The sequence below is a fragment of the Procambarus clarkii genome, chromosome 11, assembly GCF_040958095.1.
Source record: "Procambarus clarkii isolate CNS0578487 chromosome 11, FALCON_Pclarkii_2.0, whole genome shotgun sequence".
Classification (NCBI taxonomy): domain Eukaryota; kingdom Metazoa; phylum Arthropoda; class Malacostraca; order Decapoda; family Cambaridae; genus Procambarus; species Procambarus clarkii.
In genome coordinates this window covers 6,427,274-6,447,964 of record NC_091160.1, presented here as the reverse complement: position 1 = coordinate 6,447,964, position 20,691 = coordinate 6,427,274, and the positions used below count along the sequence as shown (strand labels likewise).

General features: G+C 47.0%; 1 long non-coding RNA gene across 1 annotated transcript in view; it reads right to left on the bottom strand.

The window, feature by feature from the left end:
• LOC138363781 (uncharacterized) overlaps nucleotides 1–20,476 on the bottom strand; it is a 98,977-nt gene extending 78,501 nt beyond the window's left edge. The window contains exon 1 of the long non-coding RNA XR_011228116.1: nucleotides 20,429–20,476. This is a non-coding gene — a long non-coding RNA (uncharacterized lncRNA). The remainder of the gene's footprint in view (nucleotides 1–20,428) is intronic.
• Nucleotides 20,477–20,691: the final 215 nt, after the last annotated feature.

Sequence of the window (20,691 nt, the reverse complement as noted above, 5' to 3'; positions counted from 1 at the left end):
TTTGGGACGTTACGAGGAAAAACAGATAAGCACCTCACAGTTCCTTAAGGAATGTTCACGTTTTATCTCGGGAAGTTCCTGAACTAGAATTAGAAAAAAGCAGTCTTTACAGGTTGTTATTTTACTTTAGTTGTAAATGATAGTGAATAGTAGCTATTTTTACATCGAGTATGGGGTGCATAATAAATTAGCCTCCCTCGGGGGCGCCTTGTTTCTAAACGTGATAGTCTTAAATCCTTTAATCTCAAATCTTGCTACAATGTGTCTCTTAATACATGTTATGTACTCTCGCAACCCAATGTACCTTCTTGTATATGAATAGATTTCAACTGTAAGGGGATATGGTTTGCACCTTGTTATTCTAATAATGGAAGCGCTAATTATATGAACAAGTGCCATGTATTTATTCAGACGAGAACAACAGCGAACACAAACCAGCGCATATACGAACTGAATGGTTTGTATGTACAAACTTCAGTGAACGAAGTTGTTTCTAGCCCGGTATCCGAAATTGCAGTAGAAGACTTTACCAGTCCCCCCCTCGCACACTCCCACCTCAGCCAGCCAGCCAGCCTTCAACACCACTGCTCGTGCTCATCTAACGTCAAATTTGCGACAACCCAACCTAAATCAACGTTACAAACGTACAGGTATGTCTTTGCAGTAGATTTACAAGCCAAAAATCGTATATTAAGGCATTTAATTGGACGTGTGTACGAGTATCCCTTCTCCCACTAGCAAGTCTATGGTAACCCAACTTAACTCCAAATTCGGCTTTTACGATTTTCACCCCTTTGTGTGTCTTTAGGAGCCGATGCTTGGTGCTCGTTCTGGTCGCTTTCGTGGGTATTCCTCTCTCTTCCCCCCAGCTGTTGCTGGGGCTCCTAGCTCTTCTGCTCTCTTGATGCGCTATGATGTTCCCTTTGTCCCCTTCGTTTTTCCTTCACCTCTCCATTGTTCTGCTGCTCGTATCTTTTGTGAGGAAATGGTACACGGTTTGTTCCATTCATCTCTTCCCCCCCTCCACACCCAGGTGTCCCCCTCTCTCTTCCCGATCTTAAAACACCTACTGGACGCCTTGCTGGAGCCTGTGCTGCTAGGGGATTTCAATTGTCGACATACCCTTTTGGGTGATGTTCACACACCCGAGGTCGTCTTCTCGAACCTTTCATCCTCTCTTCTTCCCCGTCTGAATTCTGGCGAGCCCACTCATTTAGACCGACTCGCACCCTTTCCTGTATTTATCCTCTTTGCTCGTCTTCCCTTTACTTAGATTTCGAGTGGCGGGTTCTTTATGACCTCCATGGCAATGGCCATTTTCCCATCCTTGTTTCCTTTTTTTTTCTTTTCACATTCCCCTCTCCTTTCCTAGGTGGCAGTTTGTCGAGGCTGACTGGCTGCTCTTTACCCTCCGTGCTACTATCTCCGACCTCTCCATTCTGCCTCTCCCTCGCGCCCTCTTATGACACCGTCTTCGACACTGCCCTCCACTTCTCCTCGCTCTTCCTCTCGGGGAACGCGAAAGTGCATTCCCTGGTGGAATGTGGACTGTGCTCGGGCTGTCCGCTGTAAGCGTGCAGCCTGGAAGAGACACTGTCACCGGCAGAATCTTTTATTTCGGAAGGCAAGTGCAGTGACCCGTAGGACCATCCATAAGGCCAAACGTGCATGTTGGATGTCATATCTCCACGTCCGAAACTCCTCTACTGCTGATCTGGAAGCATATCCACAAGATAGCTGGTAAGTTCGTTCCCAATGTCTCACTGGTCCTTCACCTCTGTAGTACTCTTGTGGCAGACCCTTGCAGGTCGCGATTGAATTGGGTTCCCACTTTTCGTCTGTTAGCTCTGGTTCTCATCTCCCTCAATAATTCCTTCCTTCGTAAGTCTTTTTTAATCTCGTCCTTTGGATTTCTGTACCCATCTTAGCCTTCCCTATAATGATCCCTTCTCTCTCAGCTTCAGTCTGCCTCTGGCCCTCTGCGGTTCTACGACGGCAGGCTCTGATGGCATTGATTATGAGATGCTTCGGCATCTCCCTCCGTGCTCGTCTCAGTATTTACAGTGTGTTTAATTGGATCTGGGAATCGTCGTCAGTCCCCGAGGATTGGCTCGATGCTGTTGTCCTCCCTGTTCGGAACCAAGGGGCTCTCGAGTCATTCCCCATGGACTTCCACCCCTATTGCTCTCATGAGTTGTCTGAACGTATGGCCTGATGTGGTTCTAAGAGCACTATCACCACCTCTCCCGTTCTCAATTTGGTTTTCGGAAATGCCTCGGCACAACGGATGTCCTGGTGAACTGGAGGTCTATAGTCGTACTGCTTTTGCCATGAAGACCTCGTTGTTGTCGTCGTCCTTTTTGACCTGGAAAAGGCTTGTGACACTACCTGGCGGTATCATTCTGTCCCAACTTCATTCTTTTGGCCTTCGTGGGAATCTCCCCCCTCTTCCTCCAGAGTTTCCTCTCTCTCGTCGTTCCTTTCGAGTGAGTCTTGGTACCACACACTGCCCCTTTTGGGCAATATGAGGTGTGCCCTAAGGTAGTGTTCTGAGCACTACTCTTTCTTGTTGCCCTCAATGGCTTTTTCCTCCCTTCCTTTTGGCATTTTCTCCGCTCTTTGTAGACGATCTTGCCCTTTGCTGTTGGGGTGATGATTCGCCTCTCCAAAGGCGGCTTCAACTTGAGATTGATGCCGTGTCATCGTGGGCCACCGTTCATGGCTTCAGGTTCTCTCCGTCTAAGTAAGTAATTATCAAAAGAAGGCACCAAACCGGGAAGGCTATGTAGCACCATCAAATACGCAAAATAATCAGAGGGCGCTAAATATCACCAAGGATGCCAATACGAGAACAAAAACGCATAAGGCGAACGATATCAAAAGTATCCGAGTCACTAAGAATTCTATCGAGGGACAGGTGACCGCGAGGGGCGGTCGGAAAGCAAGACACACGCTCGTCCTGGAAGTCAGGACATTCAAGAAGGACATGCACGACCGTAAGAGGGACAATGCAACTAGGACAATAAGGAGCAGGGTGGCGCTCCATCAAGTGACCATGGGTTAAGCGAGTATGGCCAATACGCAACCTCGCCAGAGCTGTTTCCCACCGCCGGTTTCGGTGGAAGGAGGACGGCCACGAGGAAACAGAACATTTAAGAGTACCGAGCTTGTTACCAGTAACAGACAACCAAGAAGCCTGCCAACGGGTAAGGACTGAGGAATGGATAACCGGGTAAAAGTCAGAATACGGAATGCCTTTACGAGAGATGGGACAAAAGCGGACAGCTTCCTTAGCGGCAGCATCCGCACGCTCATTTAAAGACACCAATATGGCTGGGAACCCAACAAAACTCAACCGACTTAAATTTACTGTGAACGAGAAACAGCCAATGCTGGATCTCGACAACTACTGGATGAACCGGATTAAAGGACCCGAGAGCCATGAGGGCACTACGAGAGTCAACAACAACCACAAAGGAAGACTGACAACGAGAAAGCAGGAGACGAAGAGCATAGAGAATAGCATAAAGTTCCGCTGTAAAGATGCTAGTCACCGGAGGCAAGCGACACATATAAGTGCGATCAGGAAAAACAACAGAGTAGCCAACACCGTCCGCTGACTTAGACCCATCGGTAAAGACAGAAACGGAGCGGGAGTGAGAAGAAAAGTGCTCGAGGAAAAGGCGTTTTAGAACCGTAGGAGGGGTAAAAGCTTTAGTGATACGGGTGAAGGAAGTACAAAACCGCGGAAGAGGGACCCTCCACGGGGGCAAAGAAGGAACAACACGAGGAGAAACATCAGAAATACGAACGGAGAGAGAATCCTGTAGGCGAGATAACCGAACAGAAAGAGGGAGGTGGTGAAGAGGAACAGGAACCGCAGGAGGGGTAAAAGTTAAAGCACGACAGAGGCGAGAGGAAGGATGTTGCAAGGACCGCGCAAGATAGCGAAGACAGTAGCGATCACGGCGGTCCTGGAGAGACAGGAAGCCAGTGTCAACATATAAGCTAAGGATGGGAGTCGAACGAAAGGCACCAGAACTGAGGCGCAACCCAGTATGGTGCAAAGCATCAAGACGGCGAAGAGTAGAAGGAGAAGCAGACGAGTAAGCAGGGCAACCATAATCGAGCTTAGACAGGACGAGAGAGGAATGTAAAGCAAGGAGAGTGCGCCTATCTGCCCCCCAAGAAGTATGGGACAAGACCCGATGGAGGGTAAGGGCCTTAGAGCACTCAACACGGAGGTAAGAGATATGGGGAGACCAAGACAAACGAGTGTCAAGGAATAACCCCAAAAGCTTCGCGGAATCTTTGTATTCAAGGGAATGACCATAAAGTGACAGAGGGACGAAGAACAACCTGTTTCCGCGTAAAAGTCATGGCACAAGTCTTAGAAGTAGAGAACTTGAAGCCATGACCTGTGGCCCAAGACGACACGGCATCAATTGCAAGTTGAAGCCGGCGTTGAAGGAGAGGCGAATCATCACCCTGACAACAAAGGGTAAGATCATCGACATAGAGAGCGGAGAAGACACCAGAAGGAAGAGAGGAAAGAAGACCATTGAGGGCAACAAGAAAAAGAGTAATGCTCAGAACACTACCCTGGGGCACACCTTCGTATTGCTGAAAAGAGGGAGAGAGAGGGGTACCAAGGCGCACCCGAAAGGAACGACGAGAGAGGAAGCTGCAGAGAAAGAGAGGAAGATGACCACGAAGGCCAAAAGAATGAAGTTGAGATAGGATATGATAACGCCAAGTGGTGTCGTAAGCCTTTTCTAGGTCAAAAAGGACGGCAACAACGGAGGTCTTCGCAGCAAAAGCAGTACGAATATAGACCTCCAAGTTCACCAGGACTTCTGTCGTGCTGCGGCACTTGCGGAAACCAAATTGAGAAGGGGAGAGGAGGTGATGGTGTTCCAGGAACCACATCAGACGACGTTAACCATACGTTCAAAGAGTTTGCAGACACAACTTGTGAGAGCAATAGGGCGAAAGTCCTTAGGGGAAGTACCCAGAGACCCCGGTTTGCGAACAGGGAGGACAACGGCATCGAGCCAGTCCTCAGGGACTGACGACGACTCCCAGATCCGATTATACAGACTCGGTAAATACTGAGACGTGCTCGGAGGGAGATGGCGAAGCATCTCATAATGAATACCATCGGAGCCCGCCGCCGTAGAACCGCAGAGGGCCAGGGCAGAACGAAGTTCAGAGAGAGAGAAGGAATCATTATAGGGAAGCTGAAGATGAGTGCAGAAATCTAAAGGACGAGACTCAAGGACAGGTTTACGAAGAAGGAAAGATTGGGGAAGATGAAGACCAGAGCTAACAGAAGAAAAGTGGGAACCCAGTTCGGAAGCGACCTGCAACGGGTCCGCCACAAGAGTATCATGGAGGTGAAGGACCGGGGAAACATCGGAACGAACTTACCCGCCATCTTGCGGATACGCTTCCAGATCTGGGCCAGAGGGGTCTCGGACGTAATTGTTGAGACATAAGATGCCCAACATTCACGTTTAGCCGTACGGATGGCCCTACGGGCCACCGCACTCGCTTCCGAAAGAAAAGAAAAGAATTGGTCGTCTGCCTACGGCGGTGCCTCTTCCAGGCTGCACGCTTACAGCGGACAGCCCGAGCACAGTCCGCATTCCACCAGGGAACGCACTTCCGTGGACCCCGAGAGGAAGAGCGAGGAATAGAGCGGAGAGCAGCATTGAAGACAGTGTCATGAAAAAGGAGGAGAGCGCGAGAGAGGCAGAAGGGAGAGGTCAGGGAGAGCAGCACTGAGGGTAAATAGGGTCCAGTCTGCCTTAGCAAACTGCCACCTAGGGAAAGAGAGGGAAGGGCGAAAAGAGAAAAAGGAAACAAGGATGGGGAAATGTTCACTTCCATGGAGGTCATCAAGAACCTGCCACGTGAAATCTAAGTAAAGAGAAGAGCAGAGAGAAGGATCAAGACAAGAAAGGGTGCGAGTCCGAGAGTCCAAATGAGTGGGCTCACCAGAATTCAGAAGAGACAGGGAAGAAGAGAGGAGAAACGGCTCAAGGAGGCGACCCCGGGTATTCGTCAGAACGTCACCCCAAAGAGAATGACGACAATTGAAGTCACCCAGCAGGAGCACAGGCTCCGGCAAGGAGTCCAGGTGGTGTTTCAAATCAGGAAGAGAGCGGGACACTCGGGGGGAGATAAATGGAACAAACTGTGTACCATTTCCCCACAAAGATACGAGCAGCAGAACAATGGAGAGGCGAAGGAGAAAGTAAAGGAACAAAGGGAACATCAGCCCGAATCAAGAGAGCAGAAGAATTAGAAGCCCCAGCAATGGCTGGGGGGGGGGGGGGAGAGAAAGGAATAGCCACGAAAACGACCAGGACGAGCACCAAGCATTGGCTCCTGGAGACAGACACAAAGGGGCGAAAACCGCGAAATCAGAAGTTGGAGTTCGAGGAAATTGGCGTAATAACCTCGAACGTTCCATTGAAGAATGGACAACGACGAGAAGAGAAAGGACAAAAACAGAGAACAAGGAAGAAACAAAGGCGAAAGACCAACAGAGCACGTTAAAGAATATCAGGGTCGGGATCAGGGTCAGCAAAGTCAGGGTTAGGGGGCATGGGTAAACTGAGCAAAGACGGAGGGAAGGAAACGGAAGAACAGATCAGAGGTGGGCGGGCAGGGTCCGGAGGAGGAGGAGGAAGGAGGAGGAGACAACGGAGAGGAGCCGTCAAGGACAGCAGCAGGAGGAGGGGGAGTAGAAAGAGGGGAGCGCACCCCAGCAAGAGCAGCAACCGAAAGGGAAGCAGGGGCCAAAGAAACCTCCATAGCAGGAACAGGGGGCGCAAGCACTGAAACGGGAGGGGAAGGAGCAACAGAGCCAGAAGGAGGAGCTGAGGAAGAAAGCGAAGCCTTCTTACCCGCCGGGGAAGAGGAAGGAGAGGAGCCAGGCTTACGCTTCTGACTTAAAGAGACCGGTGTCCCAGCAACTACGTACCGGGCAACGGATTCCAGTGTCTCAACAGGAGAAGCCGAACGAGAGCACACACGACGGCCGTTAGGAGAGCGATGGACATCCGCCCGCACCGACAGGCGGTGGGGAGAGCCGATAGATGGAGGAAGAGGATGGGAAGGAGGATCGGAGGGGGACGAGGAAGAAGACACAGAAGACACGACAGACCAGGTAGAAGGAAGGGGAACCCCAGACAGAGGACCAGGAGGAGGATCCTTCGGGAGAGAACCCAAAGGAACAGAGGAGGGGGCAGTGGGCGCATCAGGGTCCAAGGCCCGGAAACGGTTGTGAGTCTGATGAAGGCGGGAAGGACGAGGAGAGGAAGAGCCCAACACGCGAGCATAAGAGGTATTAGCATAAGGCGGGAGCCGGCGAACCTGGCGCCTCGCCTCAGGAAAAGATAAACGCTCCCGGTGCTTCAGGTTGAGGACGCCTGCCTCAAGCTTGTAATGGACACACGCACGGGAGAAGGTAGGATGGGCCTCACCGCAGTTGAGGCAACGAGCCTGGGGAGAAGTGCACTCCGACTTTGTGTGGTGGCGAAGGTCACTCTAAGGACAGAGAGAGACAGTCCCGGAGCAGCGGAGGGCACCATGCCCAAACCTCCAGCACTTGTTGCAGAGCCGAGGAGAAGGAATGTACTCCTGGACAGAGCACCTGGCACCAGCAAGAATGACAGAGGGTGGAAGGGTCCTACCTTCAAAGGTAATCTTCACAACCCGGAGGGGTTGACGGCGACTACCACGAGGGGGACGAGTAAACGTGTCCACCTGGAGAATAGAATGGCCCTGGGCAGCGAGGATATGTCGAATATCGTCGTGGCAGTCGCGCAGGTCCCGAACACCGGTTGCAACATGGGGCGGGAGCAAAATAGTGCCAACACTGGCATTCAACTGAGCGTTCTTCGAGACCCGAACGGGGGTCTCGCCAAGGCAGGATAAGGCAGCCAAGCGGGAAGCAGCATCCTGAGAAGGAGCAGCAACGACACTTGTACCGAGACGAGTGGGGTTGAAAGTAATGGAAGCATCCACGGAATCAATGAGATGTCGATGAAGGGAGAAATCGTCAGGAGGCGCAGAATCAAGATGGAGGAGATCAAAATATTTGGTCCACGAAGCGGGACCAAACAAGGCTTGATAGGTAGCAGAACTGGAGGGAATCGAGCGAGGGCGGCCGTGACGAGGACGGCGGTGAGAACCCCCAGAGAGAGAGGGGTTAAAAGGCGCAGTAGTTACAACTAGAGAAGGAGCCGCGCCAGGGGACGAGGTAGTCACCACTGGGGGCTTGGGGCTCGACCCAACCACAGAGGAGGGAGGGGAGCCAGGGGAAGGAGTCAGAGGCCAAAGGAGGAGCAAGGTCGGGGCCCAATGCAGCGGAGGCTACAGAGCCCGGTCTTCCAATACGGACCGACTCGGGGGCTTGGTCGCCCACCCCACGAGCCTGAGAAGGTAAGCCAGAAGCAGCCGAAACAGGGGTTATCATCTTGACGAAAAGAAGAATTAACTCACGAATGTGCCCCCACACCCACCATGGAGCCACAATTAGAGGCAGGACACCCAACAAGAAGCTATCGCCGATCTTGTCGGGGCCTCCTAGGGGTGCGTCGTGAGTATACGCCCCACAAACGCTACCTTAAGAAACCGACAGTCCGTCGAGATTGGGTTCAGTGACGAAGTGGGGATTGACAATAAAAGGTTCCCCTCGCTCTCGACGTCGGGTACTGCAGTTCTACAGGTGCATGAGTATGCCTCCTCAAGCACCCGGGCGTCAAAATAGAAGTAGTCCATGGAAGAACCAGAACGAGCAAAAGGTCGGCAGGAAACGGCAAGCAGATAGAAGAGGGGGGAGAAAAACGAAACAGAAGGAAAAGGAAAAGGTGCCCAGCAGAATTGGAGAGGACGGCAGCAGGAGCACAAGGCTAGAAAAAGACAGAGGACTGTCCTAAGGAGCATCACACTCCGGCAGCCGCCCACGAAGCCCCCACACGGCGACAACGAGCTGAGCGGGGAGGGGGTCTCTCCGTCTAAGACTTATGCTATGACTTACTCGAAAGCATGTCATTCTCCGTCCCTCTGTCACTATGGTCATCCCCTTGTTCACAAGGATTCCGCTAAGCTTCAGGGGTTAATCTTTGACACTTTTTGTCTTGGTCAGCCCATCTTTCTTACCTCTGCTCTGAATGCTCTAAGGCCCTGTCCCTCAAGGTTTTGTCCGTTACTACTCTGGGGGCTGATAGGTGTACACTCCTCTTTAGTTTAGACAGGACGATTGAGGAATGTATTGTGGTTACCCTGCTTACTCTTCCTCTTCTACTCTTCCCCGTCTTTATGCTTTGCACCATGCTGGGTTGCGCCTCTGCTCTGGGTGCCTTTCATTCGACTCCCACCCTCAGCTTGTATGTTGACACTGGCTTTCTATCTCTCCAGGATCACCGTGATCGCTACCGTCCTTGCTCTCTGGCACTGTCCTTGCAACATCCTTCCTCTTGCCTGTCGTGCCTTGACTTTTACCCCACATGTAGTTCCTGTTCCTCTTTACCACCTCCCTCTTTCTGTCCAGCTATCTCACTTAAAGGACTCATTTCTATTAGTATTGTTCCTTCCTTGCCCCTGCGGTGGGTCCCCCCTTCCGAAGTTTTGTACATCCTTGACCCACGTTACTAAAGCTTTTACTCCAACGGTTCTGAAGTGCCTTTTTCTGGAGCACTTTTCACGCTCCCGCTCCATTTCCAGCTTCACCGATGGGTCAAAGTCTGCAGACGGTATGGGCTAATTGGTTGTTTTTCCCGACCGCCCTTATGCGTGTCGCCTCCCTTCGGAGACTAGCATCTTCACAGCAGAAATTTATGCTATTCTCTCTACTCTCCGTCTCCTGCTTTCTCGTTGAATATCCTCGTTTGTGATTGTAGTAGACTCTTAGTGCCCTCGTGGCTCTCAGGTCCTTTAATCCTGTCCATCCGGTAGTCTTCGAGATTCAACATTGGCCGTTTCTTATCTCTAGTAAATTTAAATCCGTAGAGTTTTGCTGGGTTCCCAGCCATATACCTATGTTTTTTTGAAGTGGCGCCTTGGGCAGTGGGGACATGGCCGCTTCCCCTTACCTCATGCCTGGTCAGACGCCCGAGGTGGTTCCCCGGGCACTGGGACTTTAGCCCCTATTGCCCCGTTCCCCAAAGCTGTATTTCCCCTGTAGAGCCTGGACACGGTGGCAGGAATGCACCACTCGCATACCGCTGTACAGATCCCTCAGTGATTGGTAGTACCAGTGCAGTGTTACACACAGTGTAGAGGACGAGCGAGTGAGCGTGTGCGCGGATAAAGTAAGTATCAGAGTGGCACACTCTGCACCTGCCACTCTAGGACCCTCACCACCAATGCGGTACCCTCAGCAGCGTTGCCAGCTGACCGTGTATACACCTGCGTTTGCTTGTATGGTGTCTGAACTATTCTTCGTGTCTCTGCACTATGATTAGTAGCCGCCGCTGTTCTGGGTCCAGGCCATAGCATGAAGTGCTCCCACTCTGTGGTAGATACTGAAGTGTCTTGTCACTTCATGTTATGACTGGCAACTATGGCCACTTCCCTCCCGCCTTCTGGGGTCACCCACAGCGACCCTTCCCAAAATGCTTCAGACGCATTTGCGTCCACTTCGGCCACCACCCCGCATGACGTACAGCATGGCCACACTCCATCCCTCTATACCCATGTATGAGGAGGACACCAGCTCAAGTGATGAAACAGCCTCAGATGGTAGTTTTACTGTACACAAAGGCTGGAGTACCTTACGTAAATAGAGAAGGTTAAGGGACGGTAACAATTTTGTCAAGACGACCAATGTCGCCCCCACAACGGGGGGGGGGGGGCACCACGACCCACCCTGGCACCCCGTAATAAATATGCCAGGCTGGCATTTCCATCTCAAGTTACCAGTGACCAGAGGTACTCCTGGACGAGACGTGACTTTCCTCGTCATTTTCCTGACCACATAGACCTCAATCCCTAGACACGCCTTGCCCTTGCCCTACATCTATGTAGCCAGGTCCGATGAAGTCACCATCTCGGCCCTACTTCAAGGTCGAGTGGGTGGCATCACATTCAGTAGACTCTCCTGAGGTCCAGGAGGTACAGAGAGTACCTTGTCACATCCTACCCTCATGACCTTGACATCTCCCATGCGAAAGAACTACCAGGTGTGTACGGTGCAAGACGCATCAAGTCTTGAGGCAGGCCACTCAACAGGATTGTCATCGTCTGGGAACGTGAGACGCCGCCCCCCCCCCCCCCAGTCATCACAAGTTCCTAGGCTCCTACTGGCCAGCCTGCCCCATAACACCCTGGGCATCCTCAGCTGTCATGTGTTTTAAGGGGGGTTTCTCACCGGAATTATGAGAGTTGTTGTAGGGTATTCATAATTTATTATCCTGATACATGTGAAAGGTGCTGCACCTAGGCCAAGTTTCAGCATCTCAGCCTAAATAGAGAAGGAGAAAAAAAAAATTCAACAATGTTCAATTGCTTTCACAGCCCACAATTGTGAACCAAAATCATTTCTACGACACTCAGCTATGACCTTACTATATAATAAAGATTTGGTAGTAAGATCTTTATCCCAGATGTATTTAGTGCAATAATACAGATTTTTAAAAGTTTCCCAAAAACGTATGCAACAAAATGAAGTATCATTATTTATAAAATCAATAAATCTACTAGATAAGAAAAACTACTACCGTTTTTAGAGGCGTAAACTCTACATATAATGTGCAAGTTTCATGTAAGTTGAATTATAAATAAAGGCTGTGCAGGCAGATCTAGTTGTAAAAGTTGGAGTTGCGTAGCGCGCGCGACAAGTTACTCTACTCGCGGTCACTCGTGACAATGCGTGATTTACGCATTGCGGCCAGCTCGTACCTTCTATGGAGAGCTCCCATGCATCTAGCTTTCAATGCTTTTCTCTTGTTCGTTTGGTAAGTCATATTGCAGTACAAATAGCAAAAATAGCAGGAGTTCTGGGAGATATTGTGAGAGCGCGTCAGCGATACATCCACTCCCTAAGAGAGAGAGACAGTCACTGAGGGGCCGAGCCACATACCACCCTCTCTCACACGATACTGTTGCCAATGAGTGAGTTTATATTCATTTTATGCATAACATGTTATTTTCAACGCTATTACGAAAAATAAGACTTCTACAACGTAACATACAATACCCCGCGGCGCACTCACGCCGCGAGGACCAGATTCACGAAAGTTGCAGCGGGAAATTTGACTAATCACGTTATTTTTCAAGATAACATTAATCGGTTTGGACCAGTGTTGCCAGAACGTTGTAGTATTTTTCGTAATTTTTTCGTAAATATTCCATTTTTCTTCGGATTTTCGGGTACCAAGGCACTCAACACTTTGGTCACAGTAGCCAAGCACTGTCAATCTTCAGGAACCTGTGCCTTCTGTGCAGCCAATCATCTCGCTAAACTGCCCCGATAAAGACCACGCCCTTGGGACCGATGAGACCATCCTCAGTCACCAAGCACAAATGTTCCAGGTGCTTGCGGGAGGGTGTGACCACCTGGCACAAGGACTGTCAAGCGGCCTCCCCCGCACAGCACAGTGGGGCAACCCACTGTGCTGTGCTCAACCACCCCAGTAACCCCCCCCCCCCCACCCTGGGTGGCCCACCATTACACCTACCCGCCCCCCCCCCCAACCTTGGGTGGCCCCCACCACTACACCTACCCCCCCCCCCATCCGGGATGACCCTACCACCGTTTCTGACGCCAACAGCCTGACAACCTTCCCTCGCCTACCTGGAAGCCTGACGCCAGCCTGCAGAGGGAGGTGGCAGAACTTCCAGCTCGCATGAATAAAATAGAAATTACCGTCAATAAGCTCCAAGAAACACTCACGAAGATTGAAAATGGTCTCGACATTTATGCTAAGATCAACATGGACGACCCGAGACAGTGTTCAAGCGATCATCTCGCCAGGCCGAGGAGTGAAGTGAACGTCCGAGTCTAGTGAAATTTCTTCCAGTGATGTAAATGCTGACACGTCTCAAGCAAGTCTTTACGCCTCCTCCAGTGCTGTAAGTACCGCTGTGGCGAGTGAAACCTATGAAAACCCGTGTGTCTTGGCTGTATTTAACAAATTCACTCGAGAACTCATTCAAACAATACCGCTTGTGTGTCTACGATTCCTGACGAACATGAAATGATTGTAAATGGTAGGAAAATTGCAGGCAACCAGCTGACCTTGAAACAGGTGAAAGAACTCTGCCATTAATGACAACAATTGGCATTTGTAAGCAATTGTCTACAAATTGTGAATCTTTTAAAACACTTCTCTTCGTCAGGTTCATGAACACCATTACCCACGACCAACACTTAAATTTATCACGTGGAATGTGAGAAGCGTGCGAAGGAGGCCGTTTGATCTAATGATGTACACTGGTGCCAACAACATTGATGTACTGTGCCTGCAGGAACCGTACACTGCAAACAAAACATAAAACGCCACCCAAACTCCCAGGTTATGTAGCTTTCTCAAATGTTGGTTCACATGTCGGTATCTTGACGCATGTTAAAAGTAACCTAGTGTGTAAACATGCTAAAAACCACAAAAGTGACCACTCATTATCAGCAGTTTCAGATTGCTACAGCACCCGGGTTTCTTAACTTAGTTAATGTATATGTAAGGTGCGATCAAATGGTGGAAGCCTATCCCTAAAGTTACCACCAGCTCTCAAACCATTGTAATGGGTGATTTTAATGCTAGACCCACTAGCCTGGGTGACACCAAAACAAACAGGAATGGCAGTCTTTGTAAAATACTTAAAAGATAACATGTTTGTATTCAACTTTGACTCCTAACGTCACACACCTCATGGGTGGCAGGCTTTATTATGTCATTGGTCACGGTCTCATTGATAATGCTGTCGGAGGATCAATTCTTCATGAATTAGTTAGTGTATGATCTGAATATGGCAAAGTGATCACTATCAATAATGTCAAACCCCTAAGCTTTGAAAAAAAAATAATATCCCTGAAAATTTACACATGCTCTTCAAATTCTGCATTTCTGAATGGTATAACACTTACTGCTTTACTACCGTCAATGCATTATATGAGGACCTGGTCACTGAAGTAACCGCTTTTTATGACAATGTTGTAAAATCCACAAGACCCAAAACAGTGAGGAAGGGACAGAGGTGGTTCACTGACTCACGCCTTAAGCCCCTGCATGACAGTTCTATTCCTAGTTGAGCAGTATAAAACACAAAACAGCCGACACCCTCAACATATTTCTTAAAGCCAGCCGAGAGTCGAGAGAGCTAAAGGAACAGGTGTCTAACCAGCACTGGGAACAGTTTCTGCAAGGCATCAATCATGCAACATCCTCATCCCAAATGTGGAATAAAATTAAAAAGATTTCTCGTCCTAGCAGTCAACTTTATCACCATTCACCTGTAGACTATGCCGACATGCTGCTTCAACAATATGCAAGCACTGCTAGTATAAGCAGCCTGCCTCTAGATGTGCAAAACTATCTGGCTAGTACTAAAATAAATCTTAACTTCAATATTGAAATTGCCTGTAGTGAAATAGGGCCTGATGATAACTATGGCATAACCCCCCTTTTGAAATTAAAAATGCACTCAAGAAAGGTAAGGCTACCTCTCCTAGAGAGGATGGCATCACATACAACACCATAAGAGTACTTGCCGAGCTGCCAAATAGCCCTTTGATAGAACTGTTTAATCAAAGTCTAAGGCAGGGTGTCTTACCTGACCGCTGAACACAGGGACTCTTAATACCCATACCCAAGCCTAATTCACAAAAATTTAGACCCATTTCTCTGACGTCGTGAATGTGTAAAGTTCTTGAGAGAATTATTCTCGACAGACTAATGTTTCAAATCAAGCTCCACCTTGCCCCTAACCTGCATGGTTTCCTTCCTGGAAGAAGCACACAAACTTGCTTTGAGTATTTTATCAGAGAGGGACCAAACTCTCAGGCGGCATTTATTGATCTCCAAACTGCCTTTGATACAGCAAACAGAAATAATCCTAGAACAGCTAGCCTCTTTTTGGAGTTAAGGGAAGACTGTTGACATGGCTCAGGAGTTACCCGAGTAACAGACCAGCCTCAGTCCTTTTCAAGGGGGTCAAAAGTAAACTGTGCACCCTTTGATTTGGGTACACCCCAGGGTGGAGGGCTAAGTCCTACACTGTTCAATGTTCTGATGCATAAATTAATTGATATTCCCACACTACCTGACGAAGCCGTCATTTGTTATGCCGATGATATATGCAATATTGCAAACACCCAAACTAGACTGCAAGCTCTACTCGATTTATTGGCTGCTAAAAGCATTGAATGTGGTCTTGTTATCTCTAAATCCAGAGTTCTCCATCCCCAAGAGAAAACTATGTCCCTATAACTTTCAAGGTCAACAACCTGAACATTGAAACGTGTAGGCAGCACAAATACCTTGGAGTTGGTATTAACAGTGACATTGTAAATGATCTACAGCGTTACCTTGAAGTGCTTCCGGGGATTAGCGTCCCCGCGGCCCGGTCGTCGACCAGGGTTCCTGGTTGCTGGACTGATCAACCAGGCTGTTGGACGCGGCTGCTCGCAGCCTGACGTATGAGTCACAGCCTGGTTTTAACCGTAGGTTAAAAGAAAGACTAAAACCATTGAGAACACTTACCGGTAAGAATATTGGTATTAATATTAAATATGCTAGACTATTCTATATGATGTTCGTTAGATCTCGTTGATAATGCTCTGCACTTAATTTCCCCTCCTCTGTTGGACAAACTTGTAGTAGTACAGAATGAGGCCATGAGGCAACCCGTTCTCGCAAATTTAATAAGTCAATATTGACTTATTAACTACGTGCATAGGTGATATACTAAACATAATAGATACCCTTAAAAAGATTCATAGAAAACACCGACCTTACCTAACCTTGTTAGTATCTTAAGATAAGCATCTTATTGCTTCGTAATTACAATTATTACTTAACCTATACCTATTATAGGTTAGGTAATAATTGTAATTACGAAGCAATAAGATGCTTATCTTAAGATACTAACAAGGTTAGGTAAGGTCGGTGTTTTCTATGAATCTTTTTAATGGTATCTATTACCATTAAAAAGATTCATAGAAAACACCGACCTTACCTAACCTTGTTAGTATCTTAAGATAAGCATCTTATTGCTTCGTAATTACAATTATTACCTAACCTATAATAGGTATAGGTTAAGTAATAATTGTAATTACGAAGCAATAAGATGCTTATCTTAAGATACTAACAAGGTTAGGTAAGGTCGGTGTTTTCTATGAATCTTTTTAAGGGTATCTATTATGTTTAGTATATCACCTATGCACGTAGTTAATAAGTCAATATTGACTTTACGAATTTGCGAGAACGGGTTGCATGAGGATAATTCTTGGTGCTCCAAGATGCACAAGAATCATGTGAATCAACATGCGGGAAGAACTGAAGCTTCCAACCATACTAGAGAGAATAATGCAAGTCAACACCACTTTTTGCCTTAAAGTCATGAGACCCTACATCTGCATTTCTCAGAGAAATTATTTAGTGCTGTTAACACCCTTTTGACTGGTGCCGACATAACAACACTCCTTTTATGATAATTGGCTGAGCAACAATGCTTACAATCTCCTTAAACTTAACATTCCTTTTAAGTGCAATCTACCTGTCTGATATTCCTCTTTATCTGTACCCCACCATTCAAGTATCACACACCTGTCACCAAGATAATGAGAATCTTGCTCTTAAGCTGTCACTCTTTTAAACAATTGCCTCCTCCATCGAGAGTAAGATCTCACGAGCACTGTGTACACCGACGGTTCAGTCCAATCTTCTACTGGACGGACTGGAGCAGCACGTAGGTTTTATAGAAATAATATTTGCACAAAGACTGTCAGTGTCAGGTTAAACAACTGGCTGACCTCCACACAAGCAGAACTAGCAGTATTACACTTAGCTACCAGTACATTAAAAAACATTTAAGGAGGAATAATATTCTGTGATTCAAAGTCTGCTCTTCAAGCAATCTAAAACTTCTCTTGGAAGATCGACAGCAAGAACCTCATACTCCCAATTATAAATGACCTAATTGATGCACAGAGTAAAGGGTCTCTTATCATTTGTATGGATACCTTCACACAAATATAACCCATCATAACGAGACAGACATTGCAGCCAAATTAACATGTAACAAGTTTGAAGTTGAATTAGATCTAGGTAAGTGAAACCCAACACAATTTCACTTAAGAGATGCAGAAGGATGGGAAGCTGCCCTTTCTAGATGTAACAGTCATGGAAAGGAGCGGAGGTTTCCACACTGCAGTCTACACTAAGGAAACGAACATAGGAATGTGCCTAAATGCCAACAGTGACTGCCCAGACAGGTATAAGAGGAGTGTTGTTAACGCTTATGTCGACCGTGCTCTCAGCCACAGCTCAGAATGGAAGCAAGTCGACGAAGAACTCTGTAGGGTAAGGCAGGTCCTAGTCAACAACGGCTTCTCCAATGGTTTCGTTGAAGACATCGTAAGAAGGAAAGTGAAACGCCATGCAACCTCTGAAGAGACAACTAACACAACACCTATACCCCCTATTAGACTATTTTACAGGAACTTCTTTTCCACAGCTCATAAAATGGAGGAAAGGGTCCTGAAAGATATTGTTAATAGAAACGTTATCCCTACAGACGAAAATCAGAAGATACAACTGACGATTTACTATAAAACCAAAAAAAAACGGCCAGCCTACTCATGAGAAACTCTCCAGACACAAAGCAGAACGCTTTGAGACCAACGTCGTCTATGCCTTCAAATGCCCTCTTGGGGACTAAGCCTCAAAAAACTCAGTATATAGGCAAGACAACAACATCTCTCTCCAGGCGTTTAACGATGCATAAGCAACAGGGCTCCATTAAGGAACATATAATCTCTTCCCACAACCAAACCATCACCAGAGAAATCTTAGCAAACACAGAAATCATCGATAGATACAGCGATAGCAGGCGGCTTGACATCTGCGAGGCACTACACATCAAGAAGTCAACACCATCAATCAACACCCAATTAATGCACAACTATATACTACCCACTTCACGACTCCGCTCCAATATAGAAGCATCAAGAAATATGGGCCAATAGGCCCTCTGCAATTACTTCCATTCAATAACCATTGTTTCGTGTTCTGTCTTGTGTTGAAAGTTTGTTTTCACCTCATCCAAAACTTTTGTAACATGTCACCTCACCCAAATGCAGGTACAAGAAATCGAAGATGTTTAAGCTCTATTCAGTTACAGTTGTGTGTGTAAACTAAAGTCTGAAAATGTAATAAGTTTTCTGAAACGCGCTCAAGTGTCGCATCAGACTAGAAATAAAAATGAATTTTGGAGAATTGATTTTTCCAATTACCATCAATAGTGAAAAGTAACGAGAAAATTCGTGTTAGAATTATTAATGTTACTTTTTTGGTCATATTTAATATTATATGTCTACAGGAAAGACTGCTACCAAAATATACTTATACATACATATATATACTTTTTTTTTGGGGGGGGGGGGGGGGGGCATTATAGTAAGTGTCCTTTGACAGGAACAATTTAAGAGGAAGCAAGAATTAATCCTAGTAAACCAGTATATGGGGCTGATGCTAGCCACAACGAGGATTATTGTCGTCATCCTTGTTTATACCTGGTGGACCAGGCCTACCGTACAATAAGGCAAGACCTCACAATTTTCATCATTTATATATGTAGATTAATACTGTAGTTTTATTAGCTGCATATATAAATATAATATAACCCCCTTCCCCCCCCCCCTAATGTGCAAGGAGTCTATTTGTGAGAATATTGCAGAAAGCAGAAATATAATCCGCTAAATATTATACAATTTGCTATTGAAATATATAAATTAGCGTAAATAAACACTAAATTCATATAAATTAAATATAAATCTCACAGGTTGGTTCCCCACACTAGAGAATAATATTTGGCATGATTGCGATTTTATTTTATTGCATGTTTTAATATTTCTGTATTGTTTATGTCTCCACTTTATTTTGATGAACCATCTATTTTAATTAACATACATGTTTAGTTGTTTTTAGGATCTAATATTTTAGGGTTACTGCTGAGGGGCCAATGAGACCCATGCCTTGTGGCTGGGCCGCTGGACCCCAAAGACAGAGCAACACCCTTAAATCGGAACTGCGGCATGATCTCCCACACTACATTACCGCATGACTAGTTATCAGACTCGTTGGCATGAGTTTTTTTTTATTATTGTTTTCTACCACAAACGTAGCCACACATTTACAATACTAACCAGCATATATACATTTTCTTGTGTCCATGGACAGGGTTAGAGACGTGTTAAACATATAGTTCAGGGATTCGTCGAACGATCAACCACAGGTGACTCGGTATGAGGTACCTGGAGCTTTCAAATTACTTTATTTACTTTGTCCATAATGATATCCTCAATGCAACCAGAGTTTGCCGGTGTAGACTACTGATCACATGCCTTTGTATGACAACCCTCTCGTGTGATGGGGATTTTTAGCATCACGTAGACAGTTTTTTTGACATGCTGTACTCCCTTCATATAGTCTGGGGTAGCTGCCCAAATGCAGTTGTACTTAAATGTGTTTAAAAAAAGGTGGTGTTGCGCGCGATTGTATCTGAAGGCCCTTCCACAGATCATGTGAGGTAGGTAGGGGAGGGGTGGGGGGGGTGGGGTGTGTGTGTGTGTGTGTGTGTGTGTGTGTGTGTGTGTGTGTGTGTGTGTGTGTGTGTGTGTGTGTGTGTGTGTGTGTGTGTGTTAAACCCAGTGCCTTGTACTAAACACTAAGATACAATGTTCCTCACCTGCAGAAGCTCAAAAACTCTTGCATCAAGTTATTAAAATCCTCAACACCAGCACTCCTCCTCCCTACCTCATTAGTCCAGTTTACTTCCTCTGCTGTAATGTTACAATTGAAGTCACGAAACACGCAAATGCAGAACTACAAATTTGCTCTAAATGCTCTGCAGAAGGTCATTTTTATACTCTGTGCTCTGCCCACACCCTAAAATGCACTAATTGCCATGGTGCTCATTCAGCAGTTGAGTTTTTCTCAGAGGGCAAGATTTATCAAAAAACTTTGTACTAACCAACCTCTCACTCGTGCACACCCTCATTTTTCCTCAACCTCCCACAACCCATCACATTACCAAACAGCATCAGCCAACTATGTTCTATGCCAGTGTCTTAATGCTTCCCATCACCACCACCCCCCCTATTACTGCACAACAAACTCGGTCCTCTCCACCACCTTATTCTCCTCTTCAGAACCTCTCATACGAACAAGTCACTGCCTGTGTACAAGCTGCTTACCTGAAGGCCAAAGATGATCGTGACTTTGCTGACTATCTTCCTATCTTTCTCACAATGGTCTTCCTAGTATCTGTCCCTCCTCCTCTGCTCTTACACTGCTCCATTTTCTCCTAGTCAAATTCAAATGTTTATTTAGTTAAAGTACATACATACAAGGGGTGATACAGATATATGCAGAAGTCCTCGCTCCACAAAACACCACGACTTCAGCCGAGGAAAATACCATACTTCCCCCAGAACCTCCAACCAACCCAATCCTGACA